We start from the raw sequence: 14,740 nt of genomic DNA on the forward strand, positions 1-14,740 counted from the left end.
TAGCAGATACGGATCCTCTCTCATATCTAATTCTGCTTCTCTGAAGCTCTTTCTTTTGTATCCTGCCTCTAAATACAGTCTTGTGAAGGAAATAACACTTTAAATGAGTTCAAAAGTCACAATAAACACAGCATATGTTGTTGAGTTTTTCCTACACAATTGAACTGATATTTTCTAACAGGTTACTATTCTTGATTTAGCACATAGGTTCAGTTTTCAAAAATGGCTTTGAGAATAACTGTTTTCTTTGAGTGTGTATGTGTTTAAACAAAATACTCACTAATGGGCAATCTTAAAATATGAGAACATTCTTTTTGGGGGCTAGTAAGCATATGGAGTGTTTGCATTTTCAGAAAGGAATGAATTAATGGGAAATAAGATTCTGTTATGCACTGGTGCTACAGTTTTGCAACATAATGTATCTTGATTACTACTCAGTCTTCCAGTATGATTCTACATGATCAAAGCTTTGGATTCAGAATTTTTTCATTGAAATTATTTGAAAATAATGTTACTCTTTAATATTCTATCTTTTCTCTGTTCAGATATGTATGCTAATGGTATTCTAAAGTGAGACTGTCCATCTCTGATTATATTTAATTAATTATGCATATATTCATCTAATACATAAAAATCTCAGAAGTTTACCATGGTTTTATGACCAAAGTTATAACCATTTTACTTTACAAATATTAATATCTAAGGGCTGGCTCTTTCACTTTTGGATTTCTTTTGTAATGGGCTAAACATATGAGATACCACATAGGATTTCTCCTTGTTCAACTTTTCTCTGATGAAATATGGTCCTGTGAGGCTTCCTGTCTACTTATTTTTAAATCTCAGTGAGAGATATATATTTTAATTTTTTTCAACAGAATGGTTTCCAGCTTATGGCATTAATCTTAATTGTAGTTAATAAATGTCTATTAATTAAAATAAGAGTATGTCATCAGAGAAAGCAGAGAATGTTATGCATGTCTGTTTGCACATCTCTAAAATCCTTTTCATTGGCTTTTCTTAATACCTGTACACCACAAAGGAGAGCTTCTGAGAGCCAGAACTTCAGTTTCCAATAGAATATATTACTTCAGCTGATATTGTTATGAATATTTTGAATATTTCCTTTTCTTTTCAAGAAGAAAAGGTTGGAGTAGAATGAATTGGACATAACTTTCCTATGCTCATATATGAATAAATGACTAGTAAAACTCCATATCATATTTAACCACAAGAATGGGAGCCTAATTAGAATAAGTCATTCTCCATGTATATATAATATGTCAAAATACATTCTACTGTCATGTGTGTCTAAAAAGAACAAATAAAAAAGTAAAATGCTAGACACATTAGGGAAAAATGAAATAGTATGAAATGCAGCAGAACTCTGAAAGATGGTAGGAGTAATCAGAAACAACCTTCACCTAGGTCAAATTTTGCCTTCCTAGTCTTAATGATAAAAAGGAATGTAATAGAAATGAGAGATTGTCAACTTAGCTCAGTATTATTTACCCCAGAATTAATTTCTTGGGTGAGTCACTATTCACAATTTAATTGGAATTTTGTGTACACAAAGTTTTTATATTCCCTAAGTATATATAAATATATAAATCTTTATGACTGTACTTGAAAAATTAAAAGATACTTATATAAAATCCAGTAAGTCTATAATGCATATATATCAACTAAATAAAACATGTTTAATGTAAAGCCACATATTTATTCATATGCAAATTTGTATAATTTAATTATTAAGATTAAAGAACAACTCACTAGGTTTTCCCTGAATATAAATTCCTTTTGTAGTCTCAGGTACTTAGAGAAAAAAAATAGCTTCTTCTAATCTAGTCTTTTACTATCTGGAAATATTCTGAAGTAATACTTTAATTTTCCTTGTTTACATAATTTCATATACCTTACATTATGCTTATTTCATGTGAAAATATATATGATGTAAAAATTATCAGGTTACTATTTAGCTTCTTTTATTCATTCTTGATTTTTATATCCAGAAGAGTTTTTTTTTTTTTAAAGCAAGGATTTTTATCACTAATTTTAAACTCCTGTTACAACCAGTCCTTCCAACAAGTGACATTACACAGCACAGAATGGAAAATTATATAGGATAACCCGACCTACAGTGGGGAGAAAGTAGACATTTAGGAATAAGAAGTCTCAGGTTCATGTCTAGGTTCCCTTTCCTAGTCTTCCTTTAATTGAAAAAGTCACTTGCAAAAGTATTCTCAAGGTTTAGCTTCATCGTGGGAATTGGAGGTGAAGTGCCTTGTATTTCTTCTGTACTAATAAGAACTACGAATGAAAATACTGTGAAACTAGCAGGTGTTAACCAAATGTCAAGCATTACTATAACTCATTCTTTGAAACAATTATTTTATATCCATGTATAAATAAGAAAAGATGCTTATTTTTCAACTCAGGTTGGTCTTTTGTGAAGTTCTTTGGGTGTTTACCTCTTCAGAATGGTCATGTATAGAAGGATAAATAAGTTTCTTTTTTCCCCCCAATGGCTATGCAGTGCCACAAGCTTAGTCTTCCTAGAGATTAATATTAACAACAAACAATAATCAGTAGACTTATAGCGGCAAATTTATCTCAGTAAATGTGATGTGGAAATTATTCATTGGAAAATGGAGAAGGATTTTAGAGCAATAGTGAAGTGAGAAAACACAAGAAGTTAAAAGCATGATTTGGAGATAAAATCATTTTGGATATTTTTTTAAAAAGATTTGAAGTATTTTCCCAAGGGAAAGAAAAAAAAAATTTTCAGCTTCTCTAAATTTGTTTATACTTAATGCCGTTCTTACCTCTCATTTAACATGGGAGCAAGATTATATTTTTAGCAAATAAAGGACCTCAAAAATCTGGATCTAATCCTACATTTATCCTTCAAAACAGCTTCAAAACAGGTAGGCATGATTATTATATCATGATAATTATGAATTCAAGTGGTTTTTGAGAGATAAGTTATATATCACAAAATTTATTGAGTTTCTGTATAATGTATAATTCACTATTTTTAGTAAGCTTGTGATGTTGAGCAACCATCCTCACAGTATTTCAGACACTTCCATCAACCTGAAGGAACACTCTCTTGCTTGTCTGCAGTCAGTTCTGTTCCCATTTACAGCTGCCAGTAGACACTGATATGATTTCTGTCTCCATAGGTTTGCCTGGTACAGAAATCTCATTTGAATAGAATCATACAGTATGTAGCTATTTGTGCCTTACTTCTTGAGGTTTATCCATGTTACTAGTAGCATCTATCCAGAGTTTGTTCCTTTACACTGCTGAATAATAGTCCATTGTATATGTCACATTGTGCTTATCCACTCAGTAATTAATGAACATTTGTATTGTTTCTAGTATGTGGCTCTAATAAATTATTTGTGTATATTTTATAACCCCAACAATCCATTCAGACCAGGTATGTGTTGCCAGAGGATTCTTCACACAGAAGCATATATGAAAAGCCTCTTTTTACTTTTGGCTAATAAATTCTATCAGAATGATATGAAGTTCTGGCAGAGATCAAAACCACGTTGGAGTCCCTAAAGAACTGAATTTAATCTTAAAACTTGTCTTTTACACATTAAAAAAATGTTTTTACTGGTGCATTATAGTTGTACCTAACAGTGGGGTTTATTTTGACATAGTCATACATGCATGGAATATAATTTGCTTCATTTCAATTCCATTAATCCCCTCTTTCCCTTCATTCCTCCCTTCCCCTGTTTCCCTTCCTAGTCTTCTTTCTATTTATTTTTTAATTGGTGCTTTATAGGTTTACATAAAGGCAGAATTCACAGTGGTATATTTCATATTTGGGCATAACATAATTTGGCCAGTATCATTCTGCAATTCCTTCCCACATATTTTCGGTATTACTTCATTTTAAATGTGTTTTGAAAATGATATAATTGATGTTTGTTTTTGCAAATTAAAAATGTACAGTAAAATTTCAGCCACTTACATTTACTGTTACAACAGGAATATTTAGCTTTATTTCTGTGATTTTTGTTATAGGCTTTCTTTTATGAATTCTGGTAATGTCTTCTTAAAATTTTTTTTACAAGTTATAACTATTCTATGATACATTTATTTCCAGAGACTACTTTTAAGCTTTTAGTAATTTTTAACTTTAAATTAAGAATATCAGGACTGAAACTATACCATTTTTACTCCATATTTGATAAAAAAAGACAGCTTTTATTCCAACCTTGTATAGGAATATATGAAGAATATTGAAAAAAGATAGACTTAATTTGGCTGAGAAAAATGAAGAATCTTTGTGCAAGAAGTGGCCTGTAGATTGGTCCTAGAAAATAAGTGGAGTTACAGAGAAATATATAACTATTTGAACATTTTTATAACATGCAAAATCACTTATTTCATCATATTTTTCTTTTGTGGTAATGGTTACCTTAGCTGTTTTTCTATGTGACCTTTCATTCAGAGCCTGAATATAGTCTTCAGGACAAAAATTCCTCCAGCAATAGTTGGAAATGAAAGTGTTTGGTAATGGGCGAAGGAGTCTCCATTTGGTACAGACCCCTGGGAGGCAGGGGAACTCCCAGCCCTGACAATGGCGTACAGGCTCTGCAGCATCTTGAGAGTATACAACACAGCACACAGACCTGTTCTGAATGGAGAACATTCTGGCTCAGCTGAACAGATCAGTGCTGTTGTATATCTTCTTTGTAATCTACATTTTTATGATTCAATAAAATATATAAATTTGCTTGTGAAAGTATTGACTTTTTCTATGCTACCCAAAATGAAGTTGCCCTTCATATAGCTGAGCTTAATAAATGACTGTTGAATTGAGTGAATGCATGGATAAACACAGTTGTCAGATATGGCCCTGAAGAGGTGAAATGTTTAATTTAGTATGTATATTCACTTTCCATTTTGTTAATAAGAAACTACAGACTGGAGCTGCAAGATAACCTTTACTAATGAGACTGACATTGCATACACAAACAACTGAAACCTCTTTACCAGGCTTGTAAAGTGTTTTCATTTTACAACCAAATTTGATTTGTCTTGCCAAATTTGCATTGCTCTGCTCATTATTATCAATAGCAGTCTCTTCCTGTTTTACCCATTTCCATTTAGATCATGACTGAAGTGAAACTTCTTCAGTCAAACTTTTTTTTTTATTTGTAAAGTAATGATGTAGTGATAATTGCTATCAGCAAATGAGAGTTTTGAAGCCTGTGAAACTGGGGTCCAGACTTTGGATCATTTTATTTAGGCCATGCCAATCTTCTTGGGAAATGTTATTAACCTAATTTGGAGCCATTTTTTGGAAATGAGTACCTTTGCTGTGAGCCTTGTGCCTTTCACATTTATGCTATACCAACCCACTGGTTCAAAGTGAATATTATTTGAGGCAGTCTGTATAGAAATATACCATTTAATGTTTTTTTTCTAATTATTATAGTAGTACTACTAGAGCTAGTTATCTTTAGTGTTAATATCATTTCATAGATGAGGACCAGATTAGTGAAGATGTTTTACCCACTTGGTAGCTAATTTGAGGCAAAACTTAATTTTGCTAAGTCTCAGGCCAAGTGTCTGTCTTTAGTTGCAAGGAACACATCCAGTACTTTGCTACGAACACTGTGCTAAACTCTCAGACTTGGGGCTCATAATCTATCTGTGTGCTGTCACATAGCTACACTTACATGTGGAATAGGATGAAATGGACACGTGTATGTTTTAAAGCTCTGCCCTGCTAATTACAAAAGCACAGTCACCCTTTTCTGTGGTATGTTTGAACTTTAACTCGGATCTAACTTTTAAGCTGGAACCAGTTCCCTGAAAGAAAGACATAGAGAAGATGTTTAATCCCCCTTTCTCTCCAGAAGCAATCCTGCAATTACACTGAATGACAAACACATAATGTATGTCCCGTATTTTTCTAAACACACATAGTTAGCATTTTTTTCCTGAGTGCAACATCTCACCTGGAAAACAATTCTCTCTCTTAAGGACTGGCACAAAGTAGGAGAAACATAGAAAAAAAGAAAAAAAAAACAAGTTTCAAAAGTAATTTTTCACTTAATTTAAATGGTAGTTAAACATATCTTTATCCAAATTATAGGAAACTAGGGCCCACCCCCAAACAAATTAAGTAAGAGGAATTAAACTTACATGTGTCTAAAATTTTATCATTCAAGCAGTGAAAACAAATGGTTAATATGACTCAAGAAGAAAAATTGAATTTTGAGTATAGGCTTCAGCCTCTTTAAAATGATTATTATTTTTTGCATTGTTTCCTTTTGCTTTCAAGAGAAAAAATGAGAAATGCAATTAATATGCTTTAACTCTGCAGGATAAATATTATTATTTAATGATGTATAAAACAACTCTATCCTAACAGCTTCATGCTGGGCACAGAAATGAAAAAAAAAACCAAACTTATGTTTATGTAAGTATGCATTTAGAACATTTAATTCTTTATTTTGAGCATATGGACTCATTTAACTTTGTTACCTATCAAGTGGATATTTTGAGAGTCATTGTGCATGTCACATAATCCTCAAAACTCTACATGTCATACAAAATAAATGTAAGACATAAGCACTGGAATCTAAATGTATCCATTTACTGATGGACCATTTCCTTTGTTCACCTCACTAATTCTACTAATGTAAAAGATATGTCATAATAAATAATGACACAGTTGCTGAGTGAGCACCTGCCATGGCCGAAACAGTCAGATCTGTGTATCTGCACCTGGTTGAGGTGATGGTGCCTCCTGAATTGAATTTCAACTCCTGAGCCAGTCATTAAATGTTTTCACAAATCAGACTATATTTCCATGGAATCCTCTTTCTGCCCTTCACAGTGCTACTAGATAGTGAAACCAAACCTTTTTTTTTTTTGTTTGACACGCATTCCCCAAAGCTTTCATTCCTTTGAGCATCTTGTCTCAATCCTTCAACCTGGAATGTTCTCACTGGACAGTGTCATATGTCCAATTTGTACTTCTCTGGAACATTTTTTTTCTCTCTCTCTTTTTTAACCTGGTCAAAGTAATATATTTATACCTTTACATGTCATTTATTTACCACTTGAATTCTAGTTATTTTTGAGTATGTTTTATGTTTCCTATAAGATTGCAAGTTTTGAGAAGACATAGACCATGCAATCATACAATAATTTGCTTTCGTATTTTCCATGTCACCTTTGAAAGTATCTATTATAGGCACTTAGAAAATGTCTTTTAAAGAAGGCACAGCAGTCCATTGGCAAATACACAGGAGTGAGCAGTGAATTCTTAATAAATGCTTCCTTCCTTATAAGTTGACTAATTTTCGGCCTTGATATTCTTACCTTGAGCCCTTCCACATCTAAATCTTCTCTCTGTGTGTGTATGCATGTGTGTGTGTGTGTGTGTGTGTGTGTGTGTGTGTGTGTGTGTGTGTAAGAGAGAGAGAGAGAGAGAGGAGAGAGGGGAAAGAGAGAGAGAGAGAGAGAGAGAGAGAGAGAGAGAGAGAGAGAGAGAGAGAGAGAGAGAGAAATATTTGTACCAGGGATTGAATCCTGTGGTGCTTAACCACTGAACCACATCCTGAACCCTTCTTATTTTTTATTTTGAGACAGGGTCTCACTAGATTATTTAGGGCCTCTTTAAGCTTCTGGCTTTGAACTTGCAATCCTCCTGCCTCAGTCTCCTGAGCCTCCTGAGCTACTGGGATTATAGGCTTGTGCCACCGTGCTTAGCATCCGTATTTTTTTTTTTTAAAGAAGGAATTTATAAGTGAAAAAATCAGTGGTGGTTCAAATGGGGAAAAAATTCATCTAGATTTTAAGGTGGAGAATAAATATGTTATAGGAATTGTACAATACTTTGATAGTGTGTTGGCAGTAACTTTCCCCTGTAATTTTTTGGGTATGTTATAAGGATATTAATACTGGTGTTAACAAACTTAAAATGATTTCAAGGCATATGGTTTGTCTTTCATAGCAGTTTTGCATATTGTTGTTCTCACCTAAAAGATCATTTAGGTAAGAACAATGAATTTTCATTCATGAGCAGTTTCATCAGAAAATATGTATACAAATTTAAATAATTTACTTGGAATTTTAGTGTTTATTTTTAAACTCGAAAGGTCATGCAATGCAGTGATTTAGAAAAGAACTAGAAGGCAGGGGTATATCTCAGTGATAGAGCACTTACCTGACATGCATGAGGTCCTGAGCACTGGAATAAGCAAAAACAAAAACAAATAAACAAAAAAACCCCAAATGAGGCTGCCTAGATTCAAAGCTAGTTATTATCTTAAAGTAACTAACTTTTTCTAATTTATGTTGTAGCAAATGTAAAATGAGTCTACTTCAGGATATTGTGAGGTTTAAATATGATAGCTTACATAAAACATGTTGGGTTTATTATTACTATTATTTTTATACTTCATTCCTTAATCCAGTGCAAGAGTACAGTGATTGATATTGACATTTATTAGATGGGGAAAACAGCTTCCCCTTGTAATTTATTATGCAAGTTTGTTCTCTTTTCCCCAGAACTTAGGGAAAAGAACCTTCCTAAGAACTCTTCACTAATCCTAGAATATGTGTTACATAAGAAATGTAGGAACTTAATTGCTTTGGAGACTGTTTATTGCAATACCTGGCATACATACATTTTGGCTTTTATTAAACTGCAAGCTTTCTTTATTTGTCAGTGTTCTTAGATTCAAGCAACAGAACTCACTTTGATTATTTAAACAGAATAGTTTTTTAAAAACAGAATATTGACATACAGAGTTATTAAGACGGCTGCTGGGAAAATGGTGTGTTCTTGTACAGAAGAACGAAACCAGACTCCTGTCCCTTTCTAGTTACAAAAATCAACTCAAAATGGCTTAAATATTTGATTGCAGGACTTGAAACTACAAAACCACTAAAAGAAAAGTAGGAGAAATGCTTAAGACAATGGAATGAACAAGATTTTTTTTTGAGCAAACTCTGAAAGCACAGCAAACAAAAGCAAAAATAGACAAATGGGATTACATAAAACTGAAGTTTCTATATACAGCAAAGGGAGCAATCACCAATGAAGAGACAGGTTGCAGAATAGGAGAAAATATTTGCAAACTATAGATCTGATAAGTCTTTGATATCCAGAATATATAAGTACTCTAAAAACTCAATAACAAAAACCCCCAAATAACCTAATTAAAAAATGGGTAATCATTAGGGAAATGCAAAACAAAATCACAATTAGATATCACCTCACTCCAGTGGAAATGGCTAATATCAAAAAGACAAATGATATCAGGTACTGGTGAGGATGTGGAGAAAAAGGGAACTTTTGCCCACTGTTGGTGGGAATGCACATTAGTAAAGCCATTGTGGAAGACTATGGCATGATCCAGTGATTCTAGGCTCTAGTGCATCTCCAAAGGAAATAAAGTCAGTGTATTGAAGAGATATCTGCACTCCCATATTTATTGCAATATCATTTATAATAGCTAAAAATGAAAACAATCAAAGAATCCATCGGCAGAAAAAGTATCTATGCACAGAAAGACAAGTATTTGATGATCTCATTCATAAGTGGAATCTAAAACCATTGGTCTCATAGAAGTTCAGAGTATAAGTAAGTTACTTGAAGCTGGGGAGAGTAGGAGAGAGGAAGAGATGGGGACATGTTGATTGATGAATACTAAGTTCCAGTTATACAGGACTAAGAAGTTTTGGTGTGCTGTTGCAGAGTAGGATGGCTATAGATAATGATAATGCATTGCATATTTCAAAAAGCTGGATAAAAGTTTGAATATTTTCAATGTAAAAAATGATATGTGTTTGAAAAGATAGATATATTTATTCTGATCTAAACATTAGGCAGTGTATACATGTATTGAAAGATCACATGAATTTTATGTATTAGCTAAAACTAAATTTAAGAAATTCACTCTCTTAGAAAACAAATAGATAGATAGATAGATAGATACTGTAATGAAAAAAAACCTCAGAAGTAGGTCTTTTGTACATCCATGAGGTTGCTTATAGGTTAAATTCTCTGAAGTTGAATTGCCAAGTCAAAAATGTGTTTCATGTGATAACATTTGTTACATTTCTTTCTGGACAAGTTATATCAACTTGTACTTTCACCAGAAACGCTTGAATGTACCTTTTTAGTCATCTGTTTGCTGGCACAGAACATTTTCAATCTTTCTGGGCTTTGCCAGCCAACTAGGCAAAAATATATATCTTGAAGTAATTTTTACTTGCTTTTTTTTTGACTTTCCTCATCATTATATGTATATATGTTCTTATTTATTTATTTATTGCTTGTTCTAACAGTTTAGTATGAAATATGTTTCATGCTTCCATTGTGATTGTGGGTTTGAATATTTCTGCTTAATTCTCTCTCTCTCTCTCTCTCTCTCTCTCTCTCTCTCTATATATATATATATATATATATATATATACATGTATATACATATATAAAGATAATGTACCATATATATGGTACATTATCAAGCACCACAGATTTAAGATACTCTATCACACTAGTGGATTCTTTTATCATTATAAAGGATCACTTTTTGACTTATTCTTTTTTAAAAAAAATTTTGTATTTGTTCTATTTAGTTATACATGACAGTAGAATGTGCTTTGACACATCATATATAAATGGAGTGTAACTTCTCATTCTTCTGGTGGTACATGATGTGGAATCACAACAGTCATGTAGTCATATATATATACAGGGGGTAATAATGTCTGATTCATTCTATTCATTCTGTTATCCTTTCCACCACCATACCTCCTCCCCTCCTTTCACTCCCCTCTGTGGAAGGACACCTAGGTTGGTTTCATAGTTTAGCTATGGTGAACGGAGCTGCTATTTTTTGGTGTTGAGTTTTTTGAGTTCTTTACATGTCCTAGAGATTAATGCTCTATCTGAGGTACAGGTGGTAAAGATTTTCTCCCATTCTGTAGGTTCTCTCTTCAGATTATTGATTATTTCTTTTGCTGTGAAAAAGCTTTTTAGTTTGAATCCATCCCATTTATTGATTCTTGATTATACTTCTTGTGCTTGTTAAGGAAGTTAGCTCCTAAGCCAGCACAATGAAGATTTGCGCCTGCTTTTTCTTCTATTAGGTGCAGGGTCTATAGTCTTATTCCTAGGTACTTGATCCACTTTGAGTTGAGTTTTGTGCATGACGAGAGATAGAAGTTTAATTTCATTTTTTTGCATATGGATTTCCAATTTCCCCAGCACCATTTGTTTAAGAGGCTATCTTTTCTCCAGTGAATGTTTTTGGCACTGTTTTCTAGTATGAGATAACTGTACTTATGTGTGTTTGTCCCTGTGTCTTCTATTCTGTTCCATTGGTCTTTATCTCTATTTTTGTGCTAATACCATGCCGTTTTTGTTAGTGTGGCTGTGTAGTATAGTTTAAGGTCTGGTATTGTGATGTTTCCTGCTTTACTCTTCTTGCTAAAGATTGCTTTAGCTATTATAGGTTTCTTATTTTTCCAAATGAATTTCACAATTGCCTTTTCCATTTCTATGAAGAATGTCATTGGGATTTTAATAGGAATTGCATTAAATTGTATAACACTTTTGGTAGTATGGGCATTTTGAAAATATTAATTCTGCCCAACCAGGAGCATGGGAAGTCTTTCCATCTTCTAAAGTCTTCAGTTATTTTTTCTTTAGTGTCCTGTACTTTTCATTGTAGAGGTCTTTCACCTCTTTTGTTAAATTGATTCTCAAGTATTTTATTTTTTTTTGAAGCTACTGTGAATGGGGTAGTTTTCCTAATTTCTCTTTCAGTAGATTCATCATGGATGTATAGGGAATGAGTTTGATTTGGTGTTGATTTTATATCCTGCTACTTTGATGAATTAATTTATTAGCTTGAGAAGTTTTCTGATGGGACTTTTTGGATCTTCTAAATATAGAATCATGTCATCATAAATAGTGATAGTTTGAGTTTTTTTTCCTTTTTGTATCCCTTTAATTTCTTTCTCCTGTCTAATTGCTCTCGCTGTAATTTCAAGGACCAAGTTGAATAAGAGTTGTAAACTTCTATTCAAGAAGTTCCTTTTTGTCCAAGTTTTTAGAGGGAATGATTTCAATTTTTCTCCATTTAGAATGATGCTGGCTTGGGTTTACATAGATAGCTTTACAATGTGGAGATATGTTCCTACTATCCCTAGTTTTTCTACTCTATTGAACATGAAAGTGTGCTGTATTTTGTCAAATGTTGTTCCTGCATCTATTGATATAATCATCTGATTCTTGTTTTAAAATTTATTAATATGATGAATTATGTTTATTGATTTCCATATGTTGAACCAACCTTGCATCCCTGGGATGAACCCAACTTGATCGTAGTGCATCATTTTTTTAAAATATGTTTTTGTATGCAGTTTGCCAGAATTTTATTGAGAATTTTTGTAACTATGTTCATCAGGGATATTGGTCTTGGGGCTGGGGATATAACTCAGTTGGTACAGTGCTTGCCTTGCATACATGAGGCCCTAGGTTCAACCCCTAGCATCACAAATAAATAAAAGTCTGTTTCCCTTTGTATTCTAATTAGTTATACATGAAAGTAGAATGCATTTGACACATAATACATAAATTAAGTCTATTCTTCTGGTTGTACATGACGTAGAATCATGCTGGTCATGTAATCACCTATGTACATAAGGTAATAATGTCCGATCCATTCTACTATCTAATTGTCTTTTGACTATACTTTTGGTAATATTTGCCAAGAAGAAATTTTTGTGTGTCTATTGTCATATTTGTCAATCTGACAAAGTATGTGCTTTGACTTTTACATATTCTATAACTAGATTAATTTTTTCCTGGGCCTATATATAGGAACTCAAGAACTACCAGTTAAATCAAATAAATCCAAATGTGGTGTATATATGAAGCCATATCTTACCAATGCTTTTCTCCATTCTCTTCAATGTATCCCCATTTTTTTTTTGAGGAGTATAAATTTGTACTCATATTTTTATACATTGGCCCACAAGATTGTTCATGATCATTTTTCTAATCTCTGGCACCCCTCACAGACAAGCCCCAGTTAATATTCAGCTGTTTTACTAGGTCACATAACTTATTTTAGTCTCTCAAATGTCCGTACTTGCTCTAGCCCTGCACCATATAAATTCCCTTATTTGAAATTTTCTCCTTGTTTTAGTTATTCTCTTTACTCACTCCCTTTTATTCCACTGGTCTTAAACTGACATTATTTTCTCTACAAAGTTCAAAAATTCCACTCCCAAGTCAAGGTTATATGTACATGTATGTCTTCCCATGACATCTTATTCCACCCTGATAGAAAATTATGAGGGTAGAATTTCCATCTCCATAGCTTATTTCATATAAGTAGAATCATATAATATGTGGCATTCTGTGACTGACTACTTTCACTTAGTGTGTTTGCAAGGTTCATTCACGTCATCATTCCTTTTGTGGATGAACAATATTCCATTGGATGGATATCACAATTTGTTTATCCATCCATCAGCCATGGACCTTTGTGTGGTTTCCACTCCTTGGCTATTGTGAATAGTGCTGTTATAAGCACTCCTGTACTAGTTTTTGTGGGCTGTACATGTGTTTTTATTACTATGAGTTTATATAAGAACCAGAATTGTAGAGTCCTAGGTAACTCTGCTTAACCTTCTGAAGAACTGCCAAAGAATTGTCCTACCATATTTTCCCAAACATTCCCACCAGCAGTGTGAGGGTTCTGATATTTCCACATTTTAACACATTTTATTACCTATTTTTTATTATAACCATTCTGGTGGGTATAAAGTGGCATCTCTTGGTGATTAGTTGCATTTTCCTAGTGATGTTTGACATTTTGCATATGCTTGTAAGCCTTTTTCTATCTTATTTGGAGGAATATTTTTTTTTCATTTAAAATATTGGATTATTTGTGCTTTTATTATTGAGTTGTGGGACTTCTTTGTATACTTTTGTTATGAGTTCCTTATTAGATATATGATTTACCAATATTTTTTTCCATTCTGTGGGTTGTTGTTTTACTTATTTGAAGGCAGTTTTGAAGCACAAATGTTTATAATTTTGATGAAATCTAAAGTATGTGTTTTTTTATTTAGTAGTTTGCAGTACAGGTATCATATCTAAAAAAACAAACCCATGGGTTGGGGAGTGGGAAAGGAAGATGGTGGAACAGAGGAAAGAAGCACTTCACAGCAACTCCCTCACAAAGTGAGAAGACAGCTTCTCAGCAAGGTAGGTAACTACAGGGAAATAACTGAAACTTATCATTGAACTGTTAAAAAAACAAAATTATAGGGACTGGGGTTGTAGCTCAGTGGTAAAGCGCTTGCCTATCATATGTGAGGCAGTGATTCTCAGCATCGAATATAAATAAAGGTTCTATTGACAACTAAAAAATATATTTATAAATGAATTAAAATTATAGAGATGCACAAAGTCAGAAACTTGAAGGTAAGAAAAAAACAGGAGTGCCAGTTGGGGCCCTAATGAAGGGGAGGGGCAATGGGTAAAGAAATAATAATAATAATAAAAAGTTTTAAAAAAAGGCTTTGGGAAAAACTGTGTGTTAAACAGTAAGAACACAGAGTCTGTAGGGGAATCAGCTTAGCGTAAGCATATCCAAAATCAGTTTCCCTGCGGAATTGGTCCTGAGCAGATAAAAAGAGTTCATTGCGCTCACAGTGTTTGTTAGGAAAAGCT

At 33.0% G+C, this 14,740-nt stretch overlaps 1 long non-coding RNA gene across 1 annotated transcript in view; it reads left to right on the forward strand.

The window, feature by feature from the left end:
- Positions 1-14,740, forward strand: part of LOC110598090 (uncharacterized) — a 310,760-nt gene that overhangs the window by 192,291 nt on the left and 103,729 nt on the right. The window contains exon 10 of the long non-coding RNA XR_013424189.1: positions 14,137-14,272. This is a non-coding gene — a long non-coding RNA (uncharacterized LOC110598090). The remainder of the gene's footprint in view (positions 1-14,136; positions 14,273-14,740) is intronic.

This window comes from Ictidomys tridecemlineatus, chromosome 7, assembly GCF_052094955.1.
Source record: "Ictidomys tridecemlineatus isolate mIctTri1 chromosome 7, mIctTri1.hap1, whole genome shotgun sequence".
Classification (NCBI taxonomy): Eukaryota; Metazoa; Chordata; class Mammalia; order Rodentia; family Sciuridae; genus Ictidomys; species Ictidomys tridecemlineatus.